Consider the following 18,108-nt stretch of genomic DNA (forward strand, 5'->3'; position numbering starts at 1 on the left):
CTTTTCCAGGCTGAACAATCCCAGCTCCCTCAGTTGCTCCTTGTAAGACATGTTCTCCAGACCCCTCACCAGCTTTGTTGCCCTTTTCTGGACTTGCTCGAGCACCTCGATGTCCTTCTTGTAGCAAGGGGCCCAAAACTAAACACAGTACTAGAGGTGCGGCCTCACCAAAGCCAAGTACAGGGGGACAATCACTTCCCTAGCCCTGCTGGCCACGCTGTTTCTTATGCAAGCCAGGATGCTGTTGGCCTTCTTGGCCACCTGAGAACACTGCTGGCTCACCTTCAGCCAACCATCAACCAATACTCCCAGGTCCTTCTATGCCAGGCATCTTTCTAACCACTTATCCGTCTTCAAACTTCCTGATCTAGAGGAACACTTTGGCTGCAGCCTAAAAGCCATGTGTACAGAAGCTCCCTCAAGCCAGCCAATCTTCTTCTCATGACCTGCCAGAAAACACCTGTCCTGGTTTCAGCTGGGATAGAGTTAATTTTCCTCCTAGGAGATGGTAGGGTGTTATGTTGTGGATTAGGATGAAAAGAGTGTTGATACCATGCTGATGTTCCAATTGTTGCAGAGCAGTGCTTACACTAAGCCAAGGACGTTTCAGCTTCTCACTCTGTCCTGCCAGCAGGCAGGCTAGGGGTGCAGCAGGAGCTGGGAGGGGACAGAACCGGGACAGCTGAGCCAAACTACCAAAAGGGTATTCCATACCCTCTGATGTCATGCTAAACAATACATAGGGGTGGATAGCCAGGATGGGGGGGCTGTCTGCTCGGGGATAGGCTGGGCATTGGTCAGCGGGTGGTGAGCAATTGCATTGTGCATCACTTATTCCGTACATGTTAGTAGTAGCAGTACTATTATTATTATTATTACTTTGTTTTCCTGTCTTAATAAACTGTCTCTGTCTCGACCCACAGGCTTCATTTTCCTATTTCTCTCTTCCTTCTCAGAGAAGGAGGGGGGAGGGTGAGTGAGCAGCTGTGTGGTGCTTAGCTGCCGGCCGGGGGAAACCACAGCAACAGCAATGTAATCATGTAACCGAATTAAAGCAAAAACTTTCAGTCCGGTCCTTGACTTGAATAGGGAGTGAGGATCCAGATCCTGGCATTTCTATGTGATAGTTTATATGCAGCAAAAGTAAATATTGTAGTCAGAGGTCATGGTGCTAGATTTTGAAAAGTCCTGCATAAAGAAGAGATCTCAGGAAAGCTAATTTAAATAACAGTAATGTCAGGAAAAGTCATTCTGATTCCTATATTCTTTATCTGTCGTGACTAGACAGATGAAAATCTACGACAGCAATTTTGCCTTTAAGGTCATTTTCTTTATTCTTTTATTTACGTTTATTTATCTTATTTTAACAGGCTCTGTACTAATTTTCCTCTCAGTATTTCCTGACAAAAATATGACCCTTACGCACCTTTTGTAGTTAATTCATTAGGTCAACTCTAACCACTAAGCCCCTTGTCAGGTTATTTCTCTTAGTGATAAGGACCTTAAAACATTAAAACACAGGTAGATGAGCCTATTCCACAAAGTCTCTTGGCTCCACCCTTGTGAAGTGAAATCTGCCAGGTGGGGATCATTTGACTTTTGCTATATAGGAAGCTTGAGGACGGATGGGAAGAATTGCCTCCCCAGGGGAGTTAGAGGCTTAGGTTACCTAGGGTGCTGTTCTACTGTTGTGGTGAAATGGACTCAGTGTTCCCCAGTAAGCTGCTTTTTCTTCATGTTTTCTACTGTCTCTGTGAAATAGTTTTAGAGACTCTAGGTGCTAGTTACCTTGGTGGTGCCTTCTCAGTACAATAAAGCCCTGGTGGTACTACTTCACTGGGAAGTAGATTGGCAGTGACTCAAGTTCAGAGGCTGGCAGGTAAGTGTTCCCTGGGTTATACAGTTGTACTCATGTTGGGGAATTTGAGTACTTCCTTCACCTTGTCTGTTTTCAGTGAAGCTACTTACATGGATTCTAAGCTTCCACAGATCCTGTCCCTGGATCGCCTCTTCTATGTGAACAGCCAGAGACACTCATCCTACAACAGAAACACCTGTAGCACATTACTGTTGCTGATGTAGTCATTCTAGGCCCTTTTAGCATAGCTGAAGTGATGAGCTAAGACTTAGGTCATTGAAAATTAGACACCTCACTTAATATATATACATTCAATCCTAAAGAGTGTCATGGAATATGCTAAAATATTTTCCTTTCAATAAAGATACATGTTGAGCATGTACTCAGGATATTATATATTTTCTATCTATCTGCATCTATACATTCATAAATTGTATCTAATAAAGCAATCAGAATTAGGAAACCCAGGATCTTTATTTCCTTTTTCACTTGTCCTAAGAAATTTTATACCTATTTACACATATCATTCCATGAAACCTTCTCCATAGTTTTTCAGATTTTGAGGTTTTTATCTGTTTATTTTTTTCTCCAGAAATTCATGAAATATTTTAAATTTGCAAACATCACAGTTTCATACAATGGTATAATTATGTGTTCTGCTTTGTTCTACATTATTTTGCTAATAATTCATATAATTGTGATTGGCTTTTGACTATTACTGAGAATCAAGCTTGTAGTGTCAGAGAACTAACCAAAAAGACCCAAGATCTTTTTCCAGGTGGAAAGAGTTAGAATGATGCAACCCTATAGTTAGGATTGTTTTTCTTGTGTGTTTCTGTGCAATAATTGGTATTGAATTTCATTTCTATTTTAACAGCTACCTAGATCATTCTGCAGCTGCTCAGAATCAGATTCATAAACATTTTGGTACAATGCTTGCAAGTACATCCACATATTTGTCCTTTTCTCTTTATGATGTTCTTTTGAGTTTTTTTGTGTGGAAATCATTCACAAACAGAAAAAATGATTATAGATTTTTTTGTTCAAATGCATTTCTATGTAAGTAATTATTTCATAGATCTTTCTATTCAAGTGCCTGTCCCTTCGTCTTTTTATTGTTTTTATTACTCATCTGGCACAATTATAGTTTACTATTAGCAGGTTCTAATATCATATTAAAGTCCTGGATAAAAAGCTGTGGTCATAGAATATGCTGATATTTAATATGAAGCTGTGTATTCCGAACATTATGAAATGTAGCAATATGATGCTAATATAGCTTATAGCGATAGAAATTCAAACCTTATCAATATGAATTGTCAATCAATTTCTTTTTGGCGTTAAGTACTATTGCAGTATTTTTCACAACTTATTAAATAAGTGTGGGTTCAATTGCTGTTGATCCTTTATTTTTTTTCCTAAGGACAACATTCAAATTCAAAAATAAGAAGGTTCTAGAAAATAACGGTGGATTTATTTATCCATGAGAAGAAAGGTCAAAGCTATTTGTAAAATGTTGTTATCTTACAGATGAAGCAAACAAAAGCTTCACTTTACATTTCTGAAGCTGAGAAAGCTAGTCCTTTATTTACTGAGAGACATCCATTGAAATGATTTCCTGAGTTATGACCAGAACACACAAAAAAACTGCACTGGGTGACATTTCAACTATTTTATTAGCTAACATCAGGATTCTGTTGATATACAGCCACATAGGCAGAAAAAATGCCAGGATGCTCAATGCAACTACTTGCAAATAAGGTATAAGACACTTACATGATCAAGGAAAATATCTGCAGTCAAATATTCATTCCCAGTTACTTGGAAATATGGTAGCTACTCAAATCAGATTCTGGGCCAAATTCAGCTACAGCATAACTATTCTTATTTACAAAATTGCACATGGCAATAGTCTCTTTGAAGTGTCTCAAAATGGGATTTCTTCTCTTAAAGTCTGAATGAGACCAACGGTTTAATTTCTGCTCTGAATCACATGGAGCAGGAGGTTGAATGTGGCTCTCTCCCTCTCAGATAAACATCTCACTGCTGTTGAGTACTGTCTGTCTCATCTCTTTAATCTGCTCTTTTCCTCCTTCCAGAAATGATTCATACTTGATCTGACAAGGGATTCACAGAGTCTCCCAAACACCTTGAGTCAAGACATCTGTTGTGTGAAGTGCATCCTCTCCCTGACGAAAAGGATTAATACAGTGGAATTGTCATCACTAAGTCTCAGAGCAACCCCATCCACTTCCAGTCAGCTCATTTTGGCTTTCTCACTTCACCCACAGTGATATTTGCTTTGCATACTTTATGTGAGCATGTTCCCTGCTTCTAAAGACACAAGGATCAAGAAGGGTTTTCCCAGTTTTACTGTCAAATAATGACACCTGTAGAGAGTGCCTGATGACAGATTTGAGCTACCTGATAAGTATAAACCAATCCCCTTTGCTATCTGAAAATAATACATCAGCCCAGTGAAAAATAGCTTTGGCAGTAATTTGTTTAGTTCCAAGATGGATTTACTTTCATGTAAGAATGAAAAAAAATGCTTTTATGGTCATACAGAACCAATATTTGTCTCTGATAGAGGTGCAGAACTGCACATAGGTGAGGAAATTTGTTTAAATTATGTTTCCTCACAATTTAGGGTCTCCAAGGCAGCTGCAACTCATGAAACAGTAGCAAGCAGATTCTGCATGCAAGCCAGGATCCTAATAAACTACTTGGCTGGGTGGTTGAGGCTGATCTTCATCATTGTGTCTGAGCAGATTAGAGATCTTTTTAAGCAAGACAATGCAAAAGCCTTTTTATACAGCATACACACACTGAACATAAGCCAAGCTTATTGAGTTTTGTGCTAGCAGCCTGCCCTCAGAAGAATCAGCACAGCACTATTTCTCCTATTCACAGCAGAGACCTGCATTTCTCAGGCTCATCAGTACAGGGCTGCAGTCTTTCCAGCTATGTTTTGAGAGGCAAACATGGTATGAAAGCCTCGTGAAAGATTTATGATAGATCTGCATCTTTATATGTTAATGCAAAACTTAAAGCTGCCATTCAAGCTTTTCCTGTTGCCATCTTTACTAGTAAATAATATACTTGATTCAGTACCTTTACAGATTTATATGGCTGTCAACACATTTAAAAAAAAAAACAAACAAACAAAAACAAACAAACAAAAAAAACAAAAAACAGAAGTCTTGTGCCTCCACCACAAACTACAACTAGACAGAGTTACAGTGCAAGGATAGTCAAAGGATTTAAATGTGTTATGACTATTTTATCTCTCCCTCCTAACTTGGCTTCTTGATTTCTCAGCAAATATTTTTCATAGATTTTCTCATCTCCTTGAAAAATTAGGAAGAACATTTCTCCGAATCACACTCCAAAACCATGTTCATGGGATTCTAACGACAGCAGGATGATGATTTACTTTGCAATGACAAAAGGCTTGATCAGCACTTCTTCACTTCAGGCCATTATTCTGTGAAGAACCTTTCACATTAACTTTTAAAAATCAGAACTGAATTGAGAGACTAGTGCGTTGCATGGAGAAAGATCTGCCACATCAGATTTCTACAGATACACATTTTTACTGTTGTCAATGCACCTCATTCAAGGTGTAGTCTCAGTGTTAATTTTCTTATTTAAATAAATATCAGTACCATGTAACTGGTAATCATTTATAATGCTTAACAATTTAAAAAAAAAATGTTAACATCCATAATGTTAACAATTTAACATTAGTTTAGGTAAAAACTGCAAAACCAGCAGCAGAAAGTGTTGTAAGGAAAATGCCATGAAAAGGGACTTTCTTCAAGGAGTGACAATGCTGTTCTGTATTTTTAACACATTATTACAACTGATTTTTAATGTAATTGCAATTATTTTACTTTTCTTTAATACATTAACAATACGCTATGCAATACGTACTGTTACTTTGTTTTGTAAACTTGCCAACTGAAAAGACTTGTCATTTCTTTTTCTGTTAGTGAATTGTCTACAGTTATTTGCAATCAAAGATATACAAATAACAGTAATATAGGTATTTTAGTAGTTATTTTGCAAAGCCATCATTAGAATAAAGTGATAATGTAAAAATCCACAGGCAACAAGAAATAATTAAACTGTCACGTTTCCCTGAATGGGTATAGATAGTTATTATTTTGTTGTACTTTATGGAGAATTTATCTGAAGACAATTCAGAGTAACAGTATGGCATTTCTTTTCTTTTTTTTTTTTTTAAGACAAATAGATTTGGACCCCAGAGTTTGCCATACGTATGTGTTCATTTTTAAAAATCAGACAACATAACATTCTGTTTTAATGATGTGGTTCTGGGCTCATTTATCTTTTTCATCTTTTATTTAAAACAAACATCTGGATAAAACTTGTATAGCAGCATTAGTGTCAATAGTCCTCCTTAAAGGCTTATTGCAGTACTAGAATGAAGGTGTCATTGCAACCTTTGTTGTACTTGTGAAGTTCTATTTGAGCTTTTGCCCATTTCTGTAGTTCTAAGCTTCCATCCTTTCTTCACAACTCTGATCTGTTTTTCTGTTCTAATTTCTGTTTCTGCTCTGATGTCCCTACAGAGCTCTTGTTCCAATAAAACCCACTAAACAGCTACGTGTAGCAGAGGGTAAAGTCATAGTTTCCTTCAGCTGCAAAGGGAAAAAGCATATATTTTCTGGTACCTTTGTTCATTCCCTGTTATTGAAACCAAACTGATGTTATCTTCCTCTGTCTTCTTATCTAGTCATGTCTGAACATTTTTTTGGATTAGGAGAAAATGAGCCCAGCAGTAAAATCTTATCTCAATTGGCTATGTCTATAGTGCTAAAAATATTGGACTACAGAGCAAGCTCAAACTCTGAACCCAGCTGCTCATAATACTTAATAATTAACATAATCTCTGGCATGGTTTTCACCTGTACTAACCAGCACTCCTAGACAATGCTTGGGGATTGCATGTGCTGAGAGCCATTCTCAGCCCCAGAGCTTTCTCTACTCTGCTATCCCTTACTAACCTAATTCCCATCCCTCCCATTTCCTGCACTATTCCAGCAAGTCTTGTACCTCAAACCCACATGCCGTGACACTCTAGAACCTGTAGCAGGTGCCCTCAGTAACATGGTCAAAAAAAAAAAAAAAAAAAAAAAGCTGATTGATGATGGGTTGCAATATTTTTTTCATTTTTTCTTAAAAAAAAAAAAAAAAAAAAAAAAAAAGACATGATTGTATCTGTGTATCCAAAGACACCATCCCAGGCACAGAACCAAGGTCAAGAACGTTGTGTGGGTGTGGCTAGTCTGTGTCAGTTGGCCTTAAAGCTGATGACTGTTCTGTTGGTGTTTTCGGGTGTACCTGTTTTCAAGTGCAGATGCCACCAGTTGTTGCCAGGCTGGGGATGTAGGTCAGCGGTATTGTTTATGCAGAAAGTCACTGAACTTGGCAGGGTTTAGCTATTGATGGGCTGCACATTCTGAATATGAAGTCTAGAAACAGGTTAACAGGAAATGCTGAAGGAAGGTATGTAAGACCTATTTATTATTATTATTTTTTTTTCTCCCAGATTTGGAATCTAAAGGGGCTTCTCTAACCATTGGATTCAGGTGCTAAATCCTTTCCCCAGACTAAACACATAAACATTCAAGTAGGGCTCGCCTTCTTTCCTTCTTTAAAACACACTACGTGCTATCTATCCTATGAATGTAGCCTATTTTGTAAATACATGTGTATTCTGGGGAATTACTGAATTTCCTTCAAATCCAACAAACTTAATTCCATAGTTTCCACATCTTAATAAAGTGCCCTAACCATAAGGCTATAGCTTAGCCTGGGGCTCACAGTGTTACCCAAAGCACGCAGCTAGAAAGATTAGTTTTGCATCTACTCTGTACTAGGTGGATAATTTGTGCTGTTGTTAATATTTTTTGTTTTAACTCTAAAAGTAATGTAATCTCCACTAATCATCTAGGGAGCAATGATTAAACTTCATGTATAATTTCTTCCCATCAGAATGTTCCAACTATTTTGTAAAGTGTACACACCACCATAACATCTCTTCTCAGGCACTGATTCTGAAGGAACAGGTTCTGGTTTGGCTTAGGTTGAACTCTGCTGCCAATTCATGAGACTGTCCAATGTACAGTTACTACAGTAGGTCCTTTTGGCAGCAAACTTTAGATTTCTAAATCATAATGGAATTCAGATGCAGAAAAGGTAATGCTGCTCTGAACAATGTAATTTTGTAGTAAAAGTATAAATCTTTAGACTGAAAGGGAGGGGCTAATTGAATAAGACATTCCCAGAGTTAGAAGTCACTCAAGTGTATGTACGTTCTGAGACATGGATATTTTAATCTGTTTCCGGTGCCTAAAGCAGGGAACCTGAAATTCAATATAAGAGTATGATAAAAAAAATAATTTCTAAAAATCACAGGAAAAGACACCCTTCCATCACAATAGTAAAGGCTATTATTTGTATTCAAATAGCTGCAGACAATGGGGAATTCAGTCCTGAAGGAGATCAGAAATCTATTCTTGGTTTGTACAGGAAGCTGAAGGAAAAAATGTAGTGCTGGGATGGAATCTGCCTGGCATCTGCAAATGCCATAGAAGTTTAACAATTTTGAAGGTAATAATTCTGTTTTTTTTGGCATAATTTTTATGATGTGCTTCAGAAATAGTCTTAGGGTGATTCACACACAAAACTATTATATCAGTGGTTGACTGCTGTTGTAAACAGCCTTAGTCAAGAACCAGCATAAACACTATACATTAACAAAGTTGTTTGTATTAATTAATAGGCAGCTTGATCTAACTATATAGTGTAGCAAAGAAAAATACTTTACTCTTAAAGGTATGTTTGAGTTCTTTGAATAAATAAGATTTATCCTTTCTTGAGACAATAAGTAACTATTAGGTCATTAATTACAGGAAAGAGCTTGTAGCTTGGGAACTATTTAAAAAAAAAAAAAAAAAAAAAGACATTCTTATCTCCAAAAGTAAGTTTAATTTAAAAAAATCAGTGTCAAAATAAGGTAAATATGTGAATAGGGATAGAACAAACTGGCTGCGAACCTTAGAGGTGGTTGATATTTTACCCAATTTAAATAAAAAGAAATCACAGATTTATCAGAGAGAAGTTCTGAAATGTATCCATATGAAGTGAGGAATTGTGGGAAGTAAATATTGAGGAATTCTGGGAAGAAAAAAATATTTTATAACAACATAGACAGCAATAGCAGGAGATTGAACTTGATTGAACTTGTTTGCCTAAGATACCCTTTCATATCCTGTTTCTAAGATCTATAAAGAACAAACCTCTAGTGGTGCTGTAAATGCACACTTCCTCTAAACAAAATTTTAAGTTCTCACTAAGGCACTTTTATGACTTCCCTAAAAACCTTGAAACTGCATAATCAACTGTTCTTTTAGTTTAAACAAATATTTCTATATATTTATATATGTTATATAAAGGTAAACTCTTAATACCTCTTACTCACTTTGATCTAAACCAGGCTCTAATTCCATCTACAAAGTTCTAAACCATCAGGTTGTGTAAAAATACCTATCCTTAATTTTCTCTCTCTCTCGCTCTCTGTGTAGGTGGGACAGAGAGAAGGGAGAGTTTTGTATTGAGCAAGTATTAATGTGGTAGGGAATTGAACCTGCTGGAATTCTGAATGAGATCTCTTAACTCAGTCTATGAAATACACAGAGACATGACATGGAAATAACAGGGAAGTAACAAAGCCTCATGAACAGAAGAATGAATGATGGCCATGTTGTCAAATTGTCATGTTTCAAATTTGCAATGCGACAGCATCTTAACTTTATTATTATTATTATTATTATTTTTAATCTTCATATAAGCATGTTAATTCTTTAAGAAAACAAACTGTATTTCCAGCATTTGGTAAATTTGAGAAACAATAAATAGTTCCTCTCCCCCCTCCTGTAACTGCAGTAATTTAGTAACACAATGCAAAATTAAACCTGTCCTATACTGAACATATCCATTGTGCCAAGTTTTCCCAATAGTATCCCTTAATTCTGTTCCATCCTTATCCATTGAAAGACTAAAGCTAAAACTGTTGTCATATGAGCAAAGGTGAGAAGAGTTGATGGCAATGTTGATGATGACACAAGTGTAAATTCCTCAATAAATGCATTTCCAGTCACTTCAAAATGATGTAAGTGCTAGACAAATGTGTACGTTACCAGAATTTTGAAAATTTTATTACACATAAATGTAGAGTTATCATTATAGGTGTTCAAACTAATGTTCCTGATATTTATACAAGATTCGGCAGTCCCTGCTGACATTCCCAATTTTCTCCTAGATCCTAGGTTAGTAGTCCAACTTCAAGAGGAAGCAGAAGTATAAATATAAAGCAGAAATGGGAGGTCATATTTAGCTTTCACTGAGCTGTTTTATGTTAGTGCTTATAAATCCAGTGGCTCCTGAAAGGTTCCCTGACCCCAAAACAAGCAATTGCTCTCGCTGTCTCAGTAATGACGTCTTACACAAAACAGTGTCTCCAACATACACATACCTTAGCCATAGATTTTCCATCCTTAGCACGCTCCACACCTATTACGGTACTTTCTGAACTCAGATCTGTTCCCTTTCTGATTGAGGGCAGGAATCTGAATTGGTTTCTTTCATATTTTAAATGAATTCATCCTCTCAAGGTTATAGATATTCTGAGGGCAATGCAGACATAAGGGAAGATGACACTTAAGTTACTTCTGCCAGAATTGTTCTTCTCCTTATAAAATCATGTATAATGGCAGTTAAGATAAGAGCAATTTAAGATTTAATTCCTCTGAGGTTAACTGAAAAGTAAACTGAAGTTACACAGCACAGCTGGATATTCTAACACTCCCACAGAAAGAAATACTTGACTTTCTCAGCAGGCTTGTCTTGATCTGGCCCATCTCCTTTGCTTTTTCTTATCCGTGTTCTAAGAAAATTGTTTGTGCAAGGCCACACAATACTTCGATCTCCAACAAATTGATTTTTTTTTTCTATTGGCCCAGAACCTAAATTACACAACAAAACAAAAAGCACAGCCTTTTCAGAATAAAAATTATTTCTGATGCTTAATTCAGAAGCTAAATTGAAAAATCAATTCTTTGCACAGCTTTAAAACATAATCAGTCTCATTCAGCACCTAAATGTGCTGAAGTACACAAGAGAATTGAAACTATATTCCTCTATTATTGCTGAGATCTGTCACAAGTAATTTTGGAATCACTTATTGATCTTTCATTATTAAGATTTAGAAAAGCACTCATCTGTAAATCGGGATGCTTCTGATTACATTCACAATAAAAATATTGTGATACCACCAAAATTAGGTCCTCAGACAAACACAAATAAATTATCCCAAATATGATATAAATATAAAGAGAATTTTCTCCATCAGAAATAATAATAATTATTAATAATTATAATATAATTATAATACCAATATAATTGCTTATTTTAGCCACTCTAACTTCATCCCTTTCATTCAGGAGACTGAAAAAATGCATGCCAAAGAACTAATCAAACACAGTTCTCTGAAGATGCAAAACTAATCATATAGTCATATATATATATAATAGAACATGAGTGTTCATTTATAATAAATAAATCAGTCTCATTGTGCATGCTGCATACAGATGAGTATAATTTTTACATCTTTCTCTCCTTTAAAAATTCTCATTGAGAAATACTGAGAAATAAATGGAAATTGAATCCATTATATACATATCCAATTTGGTCTCCTTTGAAAATCATGCCTTATTGCATTTGATAATTGAAAATGATCAGTATCACTAGAAGAAGACTGGTAGATTTTTTTTTTAATGGATATTATTTTATTTTACTTTTTTTTTTTTTTTTTTTTTTGTAATATGAGAAAATCTTTGCAAAGCATAAATTCATTAACACCTTAAAACTCCAAAAATTTTCCTTTTCACTTTCTAAGAACCTTTAGACTTTATAATTAGAAATTATAATTAGAAACCAGTAAGATGAACTTTCACGTATGTGTAAGAAGTAGCTAAAGCTAGCATATCCTGAAGAGCAATCAGAGCTAACCATGGCTAGCTAAGTATTTGATGAAGGCTGTGAGAAACACAGAATACAGTTTTCATATATGGGAAGGAAAAAAAAAAAAGAAATAAACAAAACAAAACAAAAAAAAACAACACATGACCAAACACCAACATTTCCTTTCAAAGTAGAAAATAGCTGAGCATCAAATATTTCTACCTGTGCCAAGTCTGAATACACTTGGCAAAGGAATGTTGCACGCAGGAGAAAAATATCTGCTCCACAAATATCACAGAACAGCTGCCAACTATGTGCAGGTCTATGGTAGCTGCATTGTTGGCCTGGGTTCATCAGCCATATCTTTGGACTTGTCAGTCCATAATCCTGCTTCTGGAGACCATTATGTTGTTGAAGCCATCTGCAAGTAGTTTTATTATACCTTATACAAAATGAGAGTGCAGCAAAATTGTGCTTTTTTTCCCTTTCTATTGGCTATTACTGCCGAACTATTCTGTTCAAAGCCCACTCTTCAAGTAGTAGTCAATATAGATAGATAAAAGTAGTAGCCTGGAGTTAAAGTATACTTAAGTGACGAAAAGAAGTTTTAAGACTCTATATTTAGGGGTATATGTTGATGGGCAAGTAGCAATAAGGATGAAATTTCTGTTAATATATCTAAAGTAAAACCAAGAAGACAATATAACCTGTGTCTTCTCAGTTCTTACTGCTCTGTGTCGAAGACTACAGCAGAAAGACCTGTCTGGAAAATCATAAGTTCTCATCAATAACAATTCTTTTTTTATTATTATTATTTTTCAGTTTAGCTAATGATGTGCTTATCTAGTGCAGAACTATCAGCTAAAACTGGAAGCCTGTGGTAAGTCATTATATGACAGGACACAGATAGAGTGAATATAATAAACTACTGAGCAATCAAAAAACAGCTAACGATGGTGTGATAAATCTGTTATGAGTCCACTGCTCAAATTTTCCCTGAAAAAGGATGGCAAACAAGGCAAAAGTTAGAATGGAAGCCATTTCACTTAACTTTAGATATTTAAACTGCAGACATTTATCTCTGTACAAACACCCTGGACTGTCTTTGTAGACAATTCATCTATTGTGTTCAATTCACCCATTTTAGACCTGTCCAATTCAAGTATTTGTGTCCTTGAGGTGCCTGTTTTTACTACTGAAAATAAAGGTAGTCTAGAAGCTTTCCTCAGATGTAGCTGTTAAATTGCAAAAGTTCCATTTGGTCATACAAATCTCACAAAAAACAACTGAAATCCAAAATGTGTGTTGCAGGGGAAGCCCTTCCCAACCAAATGTTTTTATGTGTAGTGTTTGGGATCTTCCTGCACATGCAGAACACTACAAGCCCTTTGGAAGGAACTGCTGTATCTTGCTGAATCTGTCACTGCATCTGTCATTGCAAGTGACCCATATTTAAAAGGATTGCAAGTGTCTTTCAGTCACAGAAGATGGGTCATCTTGCCCTCAGGTAAGACCAAGCATATTTTCTGTGAGGTATATCAAAATGCATGTTTACATGAAAGCTATTAGATGGTTTCATGAATTATTACTGAGAAAAAATGTCCATATTATATGACCCACATCTGTATTGTTCTGTTACCTCAGGTCTGTGAATAGGTAGGCCCTTGATAAAAAAAACGTGACAAAACTACCCAAAACCTTTGGCCACGCTAAATGCAGTAATTGTAAAATGTTCTTACATTCCATTTTATGGACATGCTGATTTTATATAAAGCCCATGCCCATTGTTCCAGTGATTTGTGTGGGACAGAAATATCTGTAGATCTATCTGACTAATGTGCAGGCTAATGGGAGCTATAGAGTAATGGTCTGCCCTTAATTCACTGACTTCTTTCAGAGATCCAGATCGCTGTACTTCCTATTAATCTACTAATGAGTCAAACCTTTTCTGAAGTATACAGGCACCACTTCCAGACTTGTTAGAATTTGTTTGTATCTCCCTGGTTTTCATCAATGTCAAAATACTATCCACAGAATCAAGCTATTCTATTTTAAGAAGTACTTTGAAAAAAAATGCCCTTATCAGGATTTTTTTTTTCAATTTGATAGGGAAAAAGAATATCCATAGCACATAACACACAACTTAATAAAAAGTAATTCTATTGACATTGACATGCACTAAAAGAAAAAAAAGTTAAGAGGCTGTGTCATATCTGATGCCACAGTTTCATAATGGAAAATTGAAAAGGTTTAAAAGACAGACTATTCTGAGTATCTGTGGCTAATACAAACTACCATACCAGAGTATACCCCACAGACAACACTAGTTGTCACACAGTGTCACAGACAACACTAGTTGTCACACAGTGTCACAGACAGCTATAGGCTTTATGAAGAGAACTTTTTACACTGCACTACTTTTTGAGCTGTTTATTTGCCTTTTTATTTTCTATTTTTAGTAAGGCTTTGTATTAGGTTATGCGTGGCAGGGACAGTGGGAGGATATCTGATCTCCAGTCCAGGTCGCCAGTCCTGGTTCCCCAGATTTTTGCTCCAGGAACGTGAAGCCACAGAGCCCTCAACCAGTTCTTTAGCTTTGTAGATGCTGAAATCGTCCCTGGCTTAAAAAGAACCAGTTCCTTGCCTGTCAGTATGAATTGTTGCTTAGGACTAAAATCTGAGTTTCTTTTCTATTACATGAACAGGCAGAGGGACTCAGCCTCCCTTCTCTGTTGAGTTCGGTGCTGCCTAGTCTTAGCACTTTTAATACTCAGTAGCATACCCCAGACGCTTGTATTTTGAGAGGTATTACATTCCCCTTGCATCATATGAGAATCCCATTTTTCTGTCTCAAGGGTGAATGGTGTAAGGCACTTAGAAATCATTGTAGGTTGTCCTTGTTGTCAATTGCCATGTAAATTAAGGCCATGCATGTACTTTCTACTCTTTCCTCTTCCCTTTCATTTGTTGTCTGGTTACTACCAAGTATTATATATTTGGTGAAATGCCTTAAAACAACATTACTTGTTAATTAACAACTTTTTTCTTCTTTCTTTTTTTTTTTTTTTTCCTCTCTGTAGGTCTGCCAGTAGCTGACAAAGTAGAAAGGTGTGCTTTTCTCTTTCATTCTTGTATAGAGTTAGAGGCAATGTCAATTCAATCCATGACTGAGGCTATGCAATGGTGCAAGTCTGTCCTACTACTTCAAATTCAGTGATGCAACCTGAGTTTAACTTTCAGGGATTGAACCAATTGAAAGCTTTTGGACTATGACAATTCTGGGGAAACACAGGTTTATTTTCTTCATTTACATTTGTTTGCTCTCTCCATCTCATTCAAAGCAGTCAGGACTGGTTTGCTTCTCTCTTCTCTGGAAAAGTTCTCTGCACCAGGAACCATTGTTAGAATCAGAATCTTGATCTAAGAGTATGATGAAAAATGTTGCGTTCCAAGTTGGAAACCGGAGAGGAAAATGTTCATGTATACGTAAGAATTGTACTCAAACAGCTGATTACACCTTTTCTTACACCTTAACAGATGCTTACACCTTTGAAGGGAAAACTTTAAACCTGAGAAGCAACAGGCAGTTTTCTACGTTTCCCTTGGGGATAGCGTACTCTTCTGTACTTTGCTTCTACACAAACAGTTCAAACTTTTAAAGTCCCGTTGTCAGACATACAACCAAACAACCTTGAATGGCATTACATGTTCCCCTCCAGATAGATCAAGTCCTGAATGCAAGATCAGACAAGTGAATAATGCCAACATGTAAAACTAATTTGTAAATACATTACTCTTTGGCGGTTTTTTTTTGCACTTTGTGGGGCTTAACTGTACTGTAGTGAAAAGAATGTCTTCTATTGTGACCTGAAATTATAGCTCTATGATACAATTTTTTTTTTTTTTTTGGTGGTGCTGGGGGGGTGAGGGGAGAGGAGCAATATTCTTTGTGGACACCTGAAGGAGTTGCAACATAATAAAATTAGGTGAGGGAAAAGTTCCTTCTCTGTTGTTGTTGTCTTTGTTTCCTTTTCCATACAGTCTTATAATGAAGGTCCCATTTTCTGGCCTTTGGCATATCGTAAGCAAGCCGGAACACTTCACATTATGTGGATCATAGTTGTCTGAAATGATATCATACCTATAGTCTGCTGCAGGGTGAAAAGTAGCCTATGCCTCAGGTACTGTTTTATGCCTTTGCTTTTGTTACTATATACCTGTAAATCTTCAAAAGGGAAATTAAATCATCCTACCCAGAAGAAACACCGTCCAGAAGATACTTGAGTTGTTTGGGCCTGAATTCTCACTGAAACCAAACGCAGGTATATTCCTGACCTGAAGAAAGAGGCTTTAATCTATTCTGGCTTGATTACTCGTGAAGGAGCGTGAAAGAGACGCGTGTCCTTGTATCTGAAGAAGAGGTGAAGGAACAGCTAGTGCAAGGAACACAAACGTCTGTTGTGCCAGACTAATAGGTGGTTAGCTCTGAGCTTGGAGACTGCAACAGAATCATCTAGGTGGGAAGAGACCTCCAAGATCACCTGATCCAACCTCTGACCTAACGCTAACAAGTTTAGTAACCATATCACTAAGTTCAATATCTAAACGTCTTTTAAAGACCTCTGGGGATAGTGACTCAACCACTTCCCTGGGCAGCCTATATCAATGCCTATCATCCCTTTCAGTAAAGAAGTTTTTCCTAATATCCAATTTAGGTTACCTAGGGTGCTGTTCTACTGTTGTGGTGAAATGGACTCAGTGTTCCCCAGTAGGCTGCTTTTTCTTCATGTTTTCTACTGTCTCTGTGAAATAGTTTTAGAGACTCTAGGTGCTAGTTACCTTGGCAGTACCTTCTCAGTACAATAAAGCCCTGGTGGTACTACTTCACTGGGAAGTAGATTGGCAGTGACTCAAGTTCAGAGGCTGGCAGGTAAGTGTTCCCTGGGTTCTACAGTTGTTTCATGTTGGGGAGTTTGAGTATTTCCTTCACCTTGTCTGTTTTCAGTGAAGCTACTTGCATGGATTCTAAGCTTCCTTCCCAGCCCTAAAACTTAATAATTATACTAAAAAAAATAAATTAAGAAAGCCAACCACAGAAACTCACGTGCATGCAGGTAAGGCTGACCTTGAAGAATGTTTCTAAGTATTTGTGAAGACTGAACAACAGGCTGTATGAAAAAGGTGCCTTACTGTGAATTCTTACCTTGCTTTGTGGTAAGAAGAAACTGATTTGGGTAGACCCTGGTGGTGTTATCGCTACTTTTGCAAAGTGTCAATTGTGAGAATGTGCTGTTCATAAAAGAAATGCTGTTTTCACAACAAGCAAGTCAAAAGCCTTTAATCTGCTAGAAGGTACAGTTTCAGAGAGATAACTAGAAAGAAAGAAATTATTGTTGGCCATCCTTCCCCCCCCCCCCCCCCCCCCCTCCCCAAACCCCTCCTGAGATGGGCACCCTGAGGAAAAAGTGTCAAAGGTGTCATTGTTAACAGTTTATGAGGTAGGGTTAGGGGAAGATGTGTCTTCCCACTTGTTCATTCTCCCTTTCTTCTCCTCCGGGCGAGTTATGGTAGCTTTCCAAAACTTTGACTATGCTTGGGATATTCAGACAAGCTAGTTCTTCTTGGTATGTCTCCAGAATGCACTCAAGGTTTTGTCTAAGGTTAAACAAGTCCTTAAGAGATCCAGAGATCTGTTGTGAGGCAGGATAGTTATGCATGGCAGGGAGAGTTGTCCCCAGTCCACTAGCTGTCGTAATTCTTGTCACAGTATGTAAAGTTCCTACATAGCTTGTTTGTTCTATATTAGTGTAGCTAATGTCTGAGATTTAAGTTCTCCTCCTTTTGGCCTCATCTTCATCTGTGCAGGAACACTGGCTGGCTGCCACTGCTCTGCAGCTGTCTAGGCTCTATCTCTATAGCTCTTCTGGGTCTGTAGCCACCCTCTGTAACCTTAGTCCTACCATAACTTGTGGATTGTGTCCTGTGCGATTGCTTTCCTTTTTTTATTTGATGGTTGGATTCAAATCTGCTTTATGGTATATTGGCTGCTGACCCTTCAGATCAACCCAATGCTCTAAAACAAAACAGATTGGAGGTGATATGTGAAACAGAAATCTTTAGACAAAGGGACAAATGGCTTCCCCCGATATATACAATCATTCATTATGAATATAAATATATATTTGTAAAAAAAATAA

General features: G+C 37.0%; 1 long non-coding RNA gene across 1 annotated transcript; it reads left to right on the forward strand.

Moving 5' to 3' along the window:
* The first annotated feature begins 1,651 nt into the window (after positions 1-1,651).
* LOC110351343 (uncharacterized) lies at positions 1,652-5,058 on the forward strand. Its single transcript, XR_002398632.4, has 2 exons — positions 1,652-1,879; positions 3,958-5,058. It is a non-coding gene; the product is annotated as an uncharacterized lncRNA (long non-coding RNA).
* The last annotated feature ends 13,050 nt before the right edge of the window (positions 5,059-18,108 follow it).

This window comes from Anas platyrhynchos, chromosome 1 (assembly GCF_047663525.1).
Source record: "Anas platyrhynchos isolate ZD024472 breed Pekin duck chromosome 1, IASCAAS_PekinDuck_T2T, whole genome shotgun sequence".
In the NCBI taxonomy this organism is placed as follows: Eukaryota; Metazoa; Chordata; class Aves; order Anseriformes; family Anatidae; genus Anas; species Anas platyrhynchos.